Source organism: Urocampus carinirostris, chromosome 7, assembly GCF_059441175.1.
Source record: "Urocampus carinirostris isolate Australia breed hairy pipefish chromosome 7, RoL_Ucar_1.0, whole genome shotgun sequence".
In the NCBI taxonomy this organism is placed as follows: domain Eukaryota; kingdom Metazoa; phylum Chordata; class Actinopteri; order Syngnathiformes; family Syngnathidae; genus Urocampus; species Urocampus carinirostris.
Window position 1 is genome coordinate 45,774,651 of NC_142355.1, and position 15,361 is coordinate 45,790,011.

Consider the following 15,361-nt stretch of genomic DNA (forward strand, 5'->3'; position numbering starts at 1 on the left):
TGTCCTGTTTGCCTGTCCTGTCTGAATCGCCTGTCCTGTTTGCCCGCCGGACTCTCCCTGCCGAGCCCCGAGTTCGGTCGTCCGACGCCGATGGCGCCTGCCTCTCCCCGTTCCTGCGCGTTCGGAGGAGGGAGCGGGGTTGCCCCAATCGAGAGCGTCGACCCATTCCGACTCTGCTGCCGATCGCCTGTCCGACCCCCCCCCCTGCCGAGCGCCAAGTCCGATCCGTCTGACGCTGATGGCGCCTGCCTCTCCCCGTTCCTGCGTGTTCGGAGGAGGGAGCGGGGTTGCCCCAATCGAGAGCGTCGAACCACTCCGGGGTGCGAGGTAATAATTTTTCTTTTTGGGACCTCAGAAGCTGTCCCTTAAAGGGGGGGGCTCTGTCGTGTCCAGCATGGTCGCCGTGGCAACCTGCTGGCCCCGCCCCCTGGGCAACAGCTGAAGCAGATCACCTAATTTGCGCGTTTGCTTCTTAGGGGGTTTGGGGTTTTGCGGGTAATGGCTCATTGCATTTTCTGTCTGCATCTCCCGTTCAGTTTTGCTCTGTCCTGTTTTGTTTGAGTCGGAAAAAACCTGTGTTTGCACGGTTTTAGTTAAAGCCTGTTTGTTCTGTCTTGTCCCTGAGTTTCGGACGACTTTTATTTTACTAAATAAAAGTTTTGATCGTCAACGCAATTGAGTTCTCCCTTCCTGCCTCTGTTCTGGTCCGGTCCCTCGTGACAGGAATTGAGACAGACAGGGAGAGACTTGCAACACTGTCAGTGACAGCTTTAGCATTCGTCGCACAAGAGGACTTATAATAACAAGAAAAGGAACAGACAGGAAAAGTACAGAAAGGAAAAGTTGAGTTAGCAAAATGGATGGAGCAGGGAACAGAAGACAAAGAAAGAACAGAGGAAAGTGAAGAGCAGGATATAGGAACTAACAGTTAGGTGATACCAAGTTTTAAAGTGATAGAGTTATTAACAGAACCACAGAGGATGACCACACGCAGGGAGACTAAGAAGAAGGTGACGGTGTCCAAGCAGGTGACAGCAGCAGAGGCAAGTAAAGGAAAATTATACTAATATTAAATGGGTATGAGGATACCTATCTATCTAATTTCAAATAACCCAAAACTTTCAAGTGAGAATTACTAATGACATGGCTGTTCTGTTCCAATCACTGAATGAGATGTGCTTTCTTTGTTTAAAAAAAAAAAAAAAAAGAGTGATAATGAAATGCGAGGCAATGAGGCAATTTATTACTGATAAGTAGGTGCCATTCGACATTGAATCCATGAGAAAAGATAGTTGAATAGAATGAGGGGAAATTAAAATTAAAACGTTTTTCACGTTAAGTTCAATTAGGCATTTTTATTTTATTTTTTAGATTTTTGATGCTTAGGCTGTGTGATAGTTTAAAATTTGAATTTGAGCGTGTTAAATGTTGATATGTATAGTTTGGGTAAATTAAGAAAACAATTTGCATTTTCAAAAGACAATGAGGAGCAGATTAATCGATCCTGAGAGGGATCATGGAAAATTTAAGAATAGCAGATTAATCGATCTTGAGGAAGACCATGGAAAATTTAAGAATATAATTGCTAAGATAATGTCTGCATGGTCATTTAACCTAGAGTAAACATCCGAGTTTGAAAACATGACCGATTTAACAGGATTCTGAAGTCAAATGGACTGTTGAAAAGAACTGAAAATGGACAATATACTGGTCGCTGTGAGGGGGACACAGCTGAAATAAAAAACAAACAAAAATAACAAACAAACAAAGACATTCACTCATCCATTGCCTGCGCCGCTTGTCAACAGCAGGGTCGTGGGGACACTAAAACACATCCAGGCTGTCCTCGAACAATGAGCAGGGGGCACTCTGAACTGATTGCAGACAGTTTCAAGAAAAAAAAAAAAGAAAACCGACAACGACCAAGGTCAGTGTTGCACTGATAAGGCACATGGACACATTCAAGCAGCGGATTACGAGTGAACGTCACAATGGACTGAGCCAGACGTCCAAGGCCGTCAATGAGACGGGAAAACAAACAACACAAGTCTGCTTTAAGTCTCATTAGGATCTTGTTAATTGACGAAGTGTTTACAAATCTGAGGAAAATTGATAAATTTGGATTGTAAATTATTTTATTTTTAACACAGGAATACTGCTAAAATTGTATTTTGAATATGCTCTCAAGGAAACGTTGATTTTTTCCCTCCAGATTCAGGAGCATCAGGAGGATTTTTAAGGAAAATAGGTAACAGGAAAATACCTTTGATTTTATATCGGTTGACAAAAGCACTAAGCATTTACATGGGTAAAAAGTGTGCAATGAAAACCTAGCAACAAGAATTTCAGAATGCTGATATGCTAAACAGGAGATGTGAATAAACGTCTACATTGAAATTTTTAATGAAAACATGCACGCAACAAGATTAGACACAATACTTTAGAGTAAACATGATATTAGGATTTAAAAGGGAATAAAAAAAACTAAACAAGCAAAGAAGAAAATGTTTACAAAAGTGATGCTTAAAGATTGGCCTAAAATGATTATGCATCATTAAAAAAATAATAATAATAAATAAATAGATAAATAAATGTAAAAAAAAAAGAGTGAATCAAATGTTTTATTTGGCGAGGGGACTATTTAGAATGTGGATCAATTCAGTGACGGGAACCGTGCAAATCAGCCCAATTTGAGATTTAAAAACCAAAATAGATTAATAATTCTAATGAGGGAATTGATTAGAACATATTTATTTGATAAAATGTTGTGATAACCTTGTTGTATAAAAATTTGTTTTCGTTTTTGTTATGGATTGCCCACTGTCAGGATAGAATGCAGAGGACGTGCAGCGGAGGGTCTCCGCGGTTGTGCAGTTGGCCACCAGGGTGGCGCTGTGGAGTTCTCGTCCGTCCTGCACGGCCCTCAATGCTCAACCCACGTTGACATTTTTTATGTATTTTTCATGTATTTTCAAATTTCGACATTTCCATCATGACTCATTGTGATGGGTTTCGAACAGGTGGCATTAGCTCAGGAGGTAGAGCGCCTGTCTTGGGATCAAGGGACCGCAGGTTCGAGTCCCGGCTACTCCGTGTTGTGTGTCGAGGTGTCCATGGGCAAGACACTGAATCCCTAATGCCCCCAATAAGGTCGGTGCCTCCCATGGCGGCATGGCCGCTATTGGTGTGAGAGTGTGGCGTATGTCTTATTTGTTATGTCTATCGTGTGTGTACCTATCCTATCAGCTTTTTTATCATGTGTTTGTGTTTGTCCTACTCGTCGGAAAAAAAGGCAAGGTAATTGCTCACAAAACCTTAATGGAGCGCTTGTATGAAGCAATCAAGGGCCCTCACGAATCTGCAATTGTGAAGGTCCCTGGACACTCGAAAGCCATCACCATGGTGGCGAAAGGTAATGAGAGGGCAGACGCCCTTGCGAAGGAACTGGCCAGGTACATTCCAAAGGGGGAGATGATGTTAGCATCCTCCGCTGTGGTTTGGGATGGCGAACCTCTGGATCTCCGAGTGGCCCCCGACGTGGCACTGGATGAGATCATGGAGGCCCAAAGTAAGTCGTCGCCCGAACAAAAATCAGTGTGGATCGCGTCAAAAGCAGTCAGGCGATCGGATGGCCTCTGGGTGGGCCCCAGGGGTCAGCCGGTCCTCCCAGAAGGACAACTCATGACCTCAGTGTTGTCTGAGGCCCATACAGTGGTGCATGTGGGGCCTCAGGCAATGCTCCCAAACTCCGTCAATGGTGGCATCCAAAGTTACAAGACGTGGTCTGGCAGTTCGTGGCGGCCTGTGACCTATGCCAAACTTTTAATGCCAGGCCGACATTGAAACCTAAACCAGGGGCATTCTGGCCTGGAGCTGAAATTGTCATTGTCATTGATATGATTGACAGAGTAAATGGTAAGCGTTTCCTTCTGGTCATTGTGGATTCATATTCACGTTGGCCAGAGGCTTATCCGTGTGCCAAGGAAGACACAACGTCAGTGATTAAAGCTCTAGTGAATCATTATATTCCGACACATGGCTTTCCTGCATTGATTAGATCAGACAATGGTACTCATTTCAAAAACAAAGCAATGGCCAAGGTTGAGGCCCCTCTGGGGCTGAAACATCGCTTTGGGTGTGTTTATCACCCCCATAGCCAAGGCAAAGTGGAAAGATTCAATAAGACTTTGAAAGAGAAATTGGCGAAAATCTTAGCTCTAACCAAAATGACGTGGTTGCAAGCTTTGCCCTTGGCACTCCGACTTGTCCGCCAAACAGTCCATAAAATGAAGGGCTTTGCCCCCTTTGAATTATTGACTGGTCGCCTCATGCCTGGCCCTGCCTCCACTTTGGTGCCACCAGCCAATCTGCCGAAGCCGGATTTGTCACACGCAGCATACTGGAAGAATCTTCACTCACTTGTATCCAGTGTGTCTACCCAGGTGCCTGACAAGGCAGTTGCGGAGGCGTCTTCATAAGTGGAATCGTTACTCACAGTTGCGGCCGGCACCTGATTTTGTGCCTAATAATGGTGAGCCTACGGGTTGACCGCCCGGACGGGCTGGTCAAGAGAGGGAAGGTAGTAAGAATCGGATTAAAAAACGTCAAATTGGATCGAACAAACAATATTATTGTAAACGCGTAAGTTTAGTTGTTTTTTTGCTTGTTGGTTTATGCTTTGTGTGGACAATGGTCGCATTTGAATTTACTATACAGGATGAAAGGAGAGATGGAGTGAAGGAGGAATGAGTGATGGTGTACCATTCCTGTAATTCCGGTATGGTATGGAGCAGAGCAAGATGGTGGTAAGACGCAGACACAACAATTACTGTTAAAATCTGATAAGTAAACAACTGTAATGGGTGAACACTTAGGTTACAATTTTTAATTGGACACATCAGTGGAATGATTTGATCGATAAATTGGACAATTATCAGCCCCGATATCAAGACAGGCCGGTAAGATCCCCATCGATTCAGAGGGTGAAAAGACAAACAGGACAAGATTACTGGGACCAATATGAGAAGGGATATCAACCTTGGATGGTCAAGTGGGCATATAATAATTTGTTGCGGTTTACAGTGGCTCCAAACACAATCACACAGATTAGTATCCCAATAAAAGCGTTGAGGTGTTTTCGAGAAGCATGGTATAGAGATGCATGGTTAGACATGTCGCAAGTAACATGGGAGATGTCTCTGCGTTATTGGTGGTACTTGATGAGATTTGGTTGGGATGAGCTGATAACAACACAGGTAGGTGACTATTGGAGTCCCCCTCAAAATGACATAAGTAAGTATTATAGGCACAAAGTAACTCTGAGTAAGGAGGGGCAGGTGTTAGAGTTAACAATAGATATGGGGAACATGTATATTGCAAACCCACAGCAGGAGATAATGATTGCTCATACTTCATGTTGGGGGTTCTTATTATGGGCATACTCATCAGGGAAAGACCCATATTTTCCTATCGTAATTTGTGAAAATAATACCATGCAGAGGAGATGCCCCATTGATGAATAAATGTACTGAAATAGAGGGGGGGGATTCCAAAGACAATGAAGACAGTGGATGACTGGTTTATGATTCACACAGGTATTTCTATGGTTACGAATAATTGGCTACTCATGGCTGAGCAGGCAGCTAATAATACAAACTAGAATTGTTTGGTTTGCTTAGGTGCAAGACCAGTTTTGAAAATCAAGGCAGCAAAGGCTATATCCAAAACTTGCCTCTTGGGTTTCCTGTATAATAAGACTCTCCAAGGAGAGTGTAGCCAATTGGACTCGGCCTTTCCACTGTCAGGAATGGAAAAGAAAAAGCCTATTTTTGACACCCAAGTTGCAAAGCAAAATTTCCACCAATGCCCCAGGTAAGTGTGCCCTCGTTCAATGATCATGCCAGTTAGTGTGACAGCATTGGACCTGGCCAAAATGAATTGGGGAAAAACTTGGACAATGGGGAAGAATTCCCTTCCTCATGAGAAGGAAGAGGGACATGCAGGAATGGTTGAGTGCAGGGGACCCTACATACATTGATGCAATTGGAGTACCAAGAGGGGTGCCAGATGAATACAAATTAGTGGACCAAGTTCCAGCAGGATGGGAGAGCATTTTCATGTATGTGACCGTGAACAAGAATGTGGATAGAATCATTTGTGTGCATTACAACGATTGGCTAAGTTCACCACCTCGGCACTCCAGGCGGTGCATGAACAATTGGCGGCCACGTCTCTGATGGCATTTCAAAACCATAGTATTAGCTGAAAGGGGAGGTGTTTGCGGTATTTTTGCACTCTGATCCCCAACAATACATCTCCATATGGCCGACTCACCAGGGCATTGGAGGGTCTGCGCACGCTGAGTAACAAAATGAGGGAACATTCAGGTGTGGACACCAGTTGGTATTCTGACTGGTTGAATGTCTTCGGTAAATATAAAGGCTTGATTGCATCAGACCTAACTTCTATTGCTGTGTTTGCAGCAATTATGGTATTATGTGGCTGTTGCTGTATTCCCTGTATTAGATCATTAACTGTAAGAACAATTGAGCGTACGTTGGGGCTACTCCCTCAGGGTGGCCAGTACATGTTGATCCCTCAGAAGGACACCCAGGAGGCAGAGACAGCGGTGGCCCTCCGGGAGTTTGGGGTGTGAGTATGTCAAGTCAAGTCAAGTCATTTTTATTTGTATAGCCCTAAATCACGAAGAGTCTCAAAGGGCTTCACAGATTGTTACACTATATTACACAAACTATTTTCAACCGACAAGAGGAGTAGGTTATTCGTATGCAATGGAGTAGAAGTGAGTTTTAAGTTTAGATTTAAACATTTCCACTGAGGTTGCAGATCGAATCTCAGGGGGAAGAGCATTCCACAGCACCGGTGCCCGGATGGAGAACGCTCTCGAACCAGCAGAAGACTTCTTTGCTCTCGGGATCATCAGAAGACCAGCACTCTCAGATCGTAGGCTTCGGACCGGGACATAGTGGCAGATCAGATCTGAAAGATAAGAGGGAGCAAGTCCATGTATGATTTTGTACAATACTAAGAGAACTTTGAAGTCACATCTTTGGCTAACTGGGAGCCAATGCAAGTTAGCCAAAATCGGTGTTATGTGATCGTACTTTTTTGTCCTAGTTAAAAGCCTCGCTGCGGCATTTTGTACTAGCTGAAGAGACTTGATTCTGGACTTCGGGAGACCGGAGAGTAGTGCATTGCAGTAATCGAGACGGGAGGTAACAAATGCATGAATTATTGTTTCCGCATCAGACTGAGACAGTATTGAACGGATTTTAGCAATGTTGCGAAGATGGAAGAAGGCAGTTCTAGTAATTTGCTTTACATGCATCTCAAAGGATAGATCAGGGTCAAATATGACACCTAAATTTTTAACTGAGTCACTCTGTGTGATGTGACATTTGTCAATGTTCACAGCAGTTTTTGAGAATAAGTCCCGGCATTTAGAAGGACCAATGACTAACATTTCGGTCTTTTCAGAGTTAAGACGCAAGAAATTGAGTGACATCCACTCTTTTATCTCAGTGAGACAGGCCTCCAAATTTCCACAGTTTAGTGTGGAAGATTCCTCCAACGGAAGATATAGTTGAGTGTCGTCTGCGTAGCAGTGGAAGCTGATATTGTACTTGCGAATAATATCACCTAATGGAAGCATGTAAATGTTAAAAAGTAGGGGGCCGAGCACTGAACCCTGCGGAACACCGCAGGTAACATTAAAGGGCTCAGATGTCGTTTCACCATATTTAACACAGTGCGTCCTATCTGAGAGGTAGGATTTGAACCACGAGAGGACGGCTCCTGAGAGACCAATCCATTTTTCCAACCGTTCTAGTAGGATATTGTGGCGCACTGTGTCAAAAGCAGCACTAAGATCCAGCAGCAGCAAAAGATGAAGCGCCAGAATCCATTGACATTAGGAGATCATTTGTTACCTTGATCAGAGCTGTCTCAGTAGAGTGGTTAGCCCTGAATCCTGATTGCATGGATTCAAAAAGGTTATTCTCCGATATGAAAGCATTCAGCTGCTGTGCCACTACTCTTTCGAGTACTTTAGAGAGGAAAGGTAGGTTTGACACAGGTCTGTAATTACTTAATATTTCTGGATCAAGGTTGGGTCGTTTCAGTGTGGGTTTAATAACGGCGGACTTAAAAGCTGCTGGAACTACACCTGAGGAGAGTGATGTATTTATAATATTTATAACTGAAGGCCCAAGGACGCAAAAAAGACTTTTAATAAGTGAACCTGGGAGCGGGTCGAACTGGCAAGTTGTCGGTTTGGCCGCATTCACCACTTGTTTGAGATCATCAAGTGACAGTTCACTAAAACCGGCCATTTTCCCAGGGCAGCCACCCTGTCGTGCATCTGTAAATTTCAGTCCTTTAATATGTGTGGTACTAACAATATCTTTTGCAATTTCTTCCTGTATGCATTGAATCTTCTTAGTGAAGAAGACCATTAAGTCCTGAGCAGAGTGTGTCGAACTGTCTGCGATAGCCTGTTGCCTTGTAAGCGATGCTACAGTGTCAAAAAGGGCTTTGGGGTTGTTCTTTTGAGACGCAATCACCTTCGAAAGGTAGGCCGATTTTGCAGAGGCAAGGGCCGCTTTATACTTTAACAAGCTGTCACACCAGGTTTGATGGAAAACCTCAAGCTTGGTAGCGCGCCATTTTCTCTCCCATTTCCTGCATTCTTTTTTAAGGGTTCTAGTTTCATCAGTAAACCAAGGTGTGCGTCTTTTAGGACGTGATTTTAGTTTTATGGGCGCTATTGAATCCAGCACACTAGTCAGGGTGGTATTGAACTCATTCATGAGTGAGTCAATCGAGCCATTGTATTTAGGAAAGGACGCAACTGCTCCAGGAAGGAGTTCAAAGAGCTCAGAAACTGTGCCAGTGCTTATATTGCGTCCGCTAAATCCCTCAGCTTTATTAACTCTACATTTAGTTAGCACCTCAAATGTCACTAAATAATGATCAGAGATAACAGTAGTACACGGTAGCACCATAATGTTTGAGGTTAAAACTCCTCGAGTCAGAATCAAGTCTAGCGTGTTCCCATTTTTATGGGTTGGCAAGTCAACCAGTTGAGTAAAACCAAATGCATCAATTAGAGAACTAAACGCAATAGTAAGTGAACTGTGTGGGGAGTTCATATGAATGTTAAAGTCTCCCATAATCATAATTTTGTCTGCATAGCAGACATGGGGACTTGAGACTTAGTGACTTGGACTCGAGTCGACTCGAGTCGCTGTTTTTATGACTTGTGACTTGACTTGGACTTGGCAATCTAAGACTCGGGACTTGACTTGTGACTTGACTTGCCCAAGAAAAAAATACTTGGGACTTACTTGGGACTTGAAGGTGAAGACTTGAGACTTACTTGAGACTTGCACATGTGTGACTTGGTCCCATGTCTGCTGCATAGGTTACTAGTTCAGACAAAAGTTCAGCAAATTCGTCTAAGAAAGTTGTGTATGGCCCAGGTGCACGATAGATAGTTATTACATCAATTGACAATTGAGGGGACCGCATCACAAGAGCCTCAGACGTTTTGTAATTATTAGAGGTACGTGTATTAAATTTGAGCGATTTTTCAGAGATTAGCGCAACACCACCACCCCTTTTCAGCGTGCGTGCTATATGACTACTCTCGTAGTCTGGGGGAGAGGCATAATTTAGCGCTAAGTGCTCATCCGGGCGTAACCACGTTTCACAAAGACCCATACAGTTAAGTTTATAATCACGAATAATGTTATCAACAAGTAAAGCTTTTGGAGCAAGCGATCTAATATTTAACAGACCAAATTTCAGCTTTGCTGAATCATTTGACTTAGCTGAACTCTTTGTAGTCTTTGTCGAGATCTTCAAAAGCTCCCGGCGTTGTGGCCGTTCGTGAGCGCTGAGTTTAAAGCGTCGGTTGTCCGGCGAGGAATGAATGGTGGAATTAGTTACATCCTCGCGTCCATCTTGCTGCTTGGACTTCACACGCTTCACACATCTACCTGCACGGCAACCACGCTTCTGTTTCCTTTCTTTACGGCGCCGCCGCCGTCGTTTATTAAGAGGAATAGCTGTCCACAAGGATGCCGGGTCTCTTTGAAGTTCGCTCGGTATATCATAGCCGGTATAAAAAGTGCCCGAAAAATCGAAATTTAGACGCCCACCCAACCGAATAAGTTCGTCCCTACTGTAAGTGTTTTTGGCCACACATGTGTCCAAAAGTGAAAGCAAAAAAGACAAGAGAACGGCAATAAATAGAAGATTAGCTGGTGAATGTGGCCTCTGGGACCTGGGGCCATGGAATGAAATTTACTAATGATTTTATAATGGAATGAAATTTACTAATGATTTCATAATGGAATGAAATTTACTAATGATTTTATACTAGAATGAATTTTTTTTATTGATTTTGAATTTTCTGCTAATTTTTTAATCGTTTGCTGATTTGCGGTGTATGGCGGGAAATGGGGTGTTTGAGTGATGACCTCAGTCGTCTGAGGTCATGAGAGGGAATAAAGGAATATGGAAGTTTGAATTTGCGTTTTGTGTGTTGGACTCTGTGTTTTGTGCAAGTTTTGTGGAGTAGATCACATGGGGCAGCTCTCAGGCAGTGGGAGGTGACAACAAGATCCTCTTCAACATTCGCTCCTCATCCATCCTCTCCATGTGTCCAAACCAAACGAGTACGCTCTTATCCACACGCTTGTTCAGTTCCACTACTACTCCAGTTCTGTCTTTCACAATTTCATTTCTCAATCTATCCAATCTTGTCACTCCTAACATACTCCTCAAACACTTCATCTAAAAAAAAATAATTTCCTTCTCAAATCTGCGTTCAGGCTCCAAGTATATGCACCATACAACACAGTCGGCACAATCACACTCTCATACGGTCCCCTTTTAACATCCATACTCAAACTCTTGTTGCTCATCACTCTCCTCAGAGCACCCAAAACCTTGCTTTCTTGATTCACTCTGTGCAATACCTCACACTCTATTCCACCAACTGCAGCCACATCACAACCCAAGTACATAAATCTTTCAACTTCTTCCAGCACCTGCCCATGCAACCTTATTTCTAATGCCATGCCCACTTCATCACGTGAACACTTTATCACCTTACACTTCCCAACATTCACACATAGCTTACGCCTATCACACACTCTCACAAACTCCATTACCAACCTTCTTAATGTTTCCTCAGAATCAGCCACAAGTTCTGTGTCATCTGCAAACAACACCTGACTTACCTCCCACACCGTTCCACCATTATCCATCAACTCTACACCTCTGCCAAATACTCTTGCATTCACCTCTCTCACAACACCATCTATGTACACATTAAACAGCCATGGTGACATCACACACCCCTGTCTCACACCAGTCAACAAAGGGAACCACTCATTTGTCTCACCTCCTACTCTTCCACATGCTCTGCTGTTCACATAAAAACTCTTCAATACTTCCAACAACATTCCACCCACTCCATACATTACAATCACCTGCCACAATGCCTCTCTATCAACTCTGTCATACGCCTTTTCCAATTCCATTAAAGCCAAATAAACATACTTATCTTTTGCAAAATATTTCTCACACACCTTTCGTAATGCAAACACCTGATCCACACATCCTCTTCCTTTCCTGAAACCACTCTGCTCCTCCATCACCACCTCATCTGTTCTTTCTCTCACTCTCTTAAAAGACTCTTCCATGCAGTTTACACGGCACAGACAACAAACTGATATCTCTCAAATTGCTACCTTCATACTGATCACTTTTACCCTTATACAATGGCACCCCACATGCACTACACCAATCCACAGGAACCACGCCACTTAAAAAGCATACATTAAACAAGCGTAGTAACCAGTCAATCATAGCAGTGCCCCCTTTCTTCAAGCATTCAGCAGTACAACCATCCAAGCCAGGTGCCTTCCCCCCTTTCATTTCTTTCACTGGCTCTTGCACCTCCCATGTTTCCGCAGGCTTCACATTTAAATCATCCAACACGGGCATTTTCCCCATACCACCGATCGCATTATAAGCTTTATGGTACCACCTATCACTTCTTTCCAGAACACTTTTCTCCTTTCCTCAAAGTTCATTCCTACCGCTTTCACCAACCTTTTCTTCACTTTATACCTTTCATACGCATCACCATTCTTATCTTGCAGCCACTCCTCAAAGGCACGTCTCTTCTCTGTCACAGCCTCTGAGACCTCATTATTCCACCATTTACTTCCTTTCCTAATACCTCGACCAACTTTTCTCATTCCACACACTTATTTCGCTTTCCTCAACACTGCCTCTTTAAACCACTTCCATTCCATTTCCACACTCTCCACTTTTCTTCTACTAATCCATTCATACTCTTCCCCTGTCCTTTCTTTTAAATCTCTTTCCTTTTCTGCCTCATTCAACTCTGACATTTTCACCCCCTCCCTTACACTCTTCTTATAACTAGCCCTCCACGATTCATTGATTCTGTTTTCCTTCCACATAATAATGATCAGATATACCACTCATTTCACCTCAGTAAACATGCACATCAACAATCTACTTAACATCCCTTTCCAAACCACTACATAATACATCAGTGCTCTGTCCACCATCTCACCACCATCCACTCTGACAAAGGTATACTTATTCACGTCCCTCTTTTTAAACACTGTATTTGCAATCACCAACTAATTTTCCACACATAACTCAATAAATTTCTTCCCACTCTCATTTCTTCCTGGTACTCCATATCTACCAATCACATTTTCAACCGTTCCATCACCCACTCTAGCATTCAGGTCACCTAGTATTACCACTTTTAACCCTTCTTTCGCACTTGTAACACATTCGGACAAATCCTTCCAGGACTCCTCTCTCTCCTCAGCACTTCTTTCTGAACCAGCTCTATATACACTAATGGTTATATGGTTTAAACCACATACTTATAGATCCCACTTTAACCTCACCCAGTACAATCTGGAAGATAGCTCTTTCCACTCCACCAGTTTTTCCTTTGCATTACACTCACAAGCACAACCACTCCTTCTCTCGCATGTCCACCCGTAACTCCAGACTTTCTACCATACAGACCTTCAAGCTGTAATTCACCCTTTCCTTTCATCTTTGTTTCACTCAAAGCTAACACATGACGATACCTAAAGGTGTTAATATGTGGAAAACAAAAGAATATTGCAGTCAAAAGAGCAAGTGATCTGAATATCATCAAATAACCAAAACTTTAAAATGAATTTGAAAATAATGAAAATAATGACTTAACACAGGAAAAAAAAAGTGAGATTGAAAATTATAATAACATGGCTGTTCTGTTTCAATCACTGAATGAGATGTGTTTTCTTTTTCAAAAAAGCACAAGAGTATTAATAGTGAAATGCGAGTCGATAAGTGACAAGTATGTGTCATTCTATATTGAATCAATGAGAAAAGATAGTTGATTATGATTATACTAAGAGGAAATTACAAATAAACATTTTTCACGTTGTGTTCAATTTAGCATTTTTTGAGCTTTTTGATGTTTAGGCAGTGTGATAGTTTAGAATTTCACTTGGTTGAACATTTGCAGGCGGCACGGCGGCTAAGTGGTTAGCGCGTCCGTGGCAGGGTAATAAGGTTATGAGTTTAGGAATGGTTTCCGCCATCCCTGTGAGGACCTGCGTGGTTTGGACATTCAAGTGAAAAAGTTTTCCTTGTGTTGGTACGTAGGAGGAGAAGTGATAAGAAGAGCTGCAAGAGAGGGTAATATGAGTCATACCGTAAATTTTCAAGTATGAGCGCATCGCAATTGACAAATTATTAACAAATACGTAACAAATGTTGATTTATAGTTTTGTTAAATTAAAAAAAATTTGACCATCCTGTGGAAAGAGCGTTTTCAAAAGACAATGAGGAACAGATTATTCGATGCTGAGAAAGATCATATGAATTTGATTAGCCTAAGAGAATTTCTACATAGTCGTTAAACTTAGAGCAAAAATTTAGGCTATTGAATAGTCCAGCTGATTAACCAATACGTACCAATATGCAAGCATGATTGATATAAAAGGATTCTAAATTCCACTAAAAAGAAAAGACATTTTTTGAAAGTCAATTGACTCTCAAAAGAACATATTGAACTGTCAAGAAGTGGCAAATCTGAACGAAGATGAACAAAATACTGTTTGCTGTGATGCTGTGACACAACTGGAAAAATTGACAAGACATCCATTCATCCATTGCAGGGGTGGCAAACAAGCTTGACACAAAGAGCCAAATTTTTTAACTGTGAGAGTCAAAGAGCCACACCATGCACTGACCTGCCATGACAGACAGACAAACACAAACACACACAATTAAGGACATATTATTTCCCATAACACGCTCCTCTCCTTACAATACAACAAGTTGTATTGTTCTTGTGTTGATTTCAAGGAAAGTGTCCACCCTCAATACGCACACAAAAAAACTAAACATGAAACAAGGCAAAGAGCCACAGTATATAGAAAATATAACGAGGCAAATAGCCGCATGCGGCTCTAGAGCCATGTGTTCGGCACCCCTAATCCTTGTCTGCGCCGCTTATCAGCAGCGGGGTCGCGGGGGTGCTGGAGCACATACCAGCAGTCTTAGGTCAGTGGGCAGGAGACACACTGGACCAGTTGCCAGCCAGTTGCAATGGAACTAACAAAGTGATTATGTTCATTTTTACTGGAAAATGGTATTTTGAATACGCTCTCCATCTCACTTGTTTGTTTTGCTTAATATAATGAACACATCATATTAGATGGTTTTACATTTATTACCAGATTCAGAAGCGTCAAGGTGATTATGAAAAAAATTAGGTAATAGGAAAATAATTGATTTTATTTAGGTTAACGAACGCACTAAGCATTTACATTTGTAAAATTGTGCAATCAGAAAATAGCAACAAGAAATTTAGAATACTGATATGAGGCAATGCTGGGATGCAAGTAAACATCTACATTAAAATTTTGAATGAAAACATGCAACAAATTAGACACAAAACTTCAGAGTAAACATGATATAAAGATTTAAAAAGGAATAAGAGATGAAGAGTATCGAGATAAACAAGCGAGGAAGAAAATGTTTACAAAAGGTATGCTTAAAGATTAGTCTAAAATGATAATGCATCGTTTTTGATTAAAAAACAAAGAAAACAAAAAAACGAAGAGTGAATCATAACAATAGTAAATCAAAAGCGATTAATTTGGCTAGTTGTTGATTTAACTACTGGGTTAATTCGAATGACGATGCTATTTAAGCAATTCGGTGACTGAAACAGTGCAATCAGCCAAATTTGAGATTTAGAGACCAAATAGACTGACAA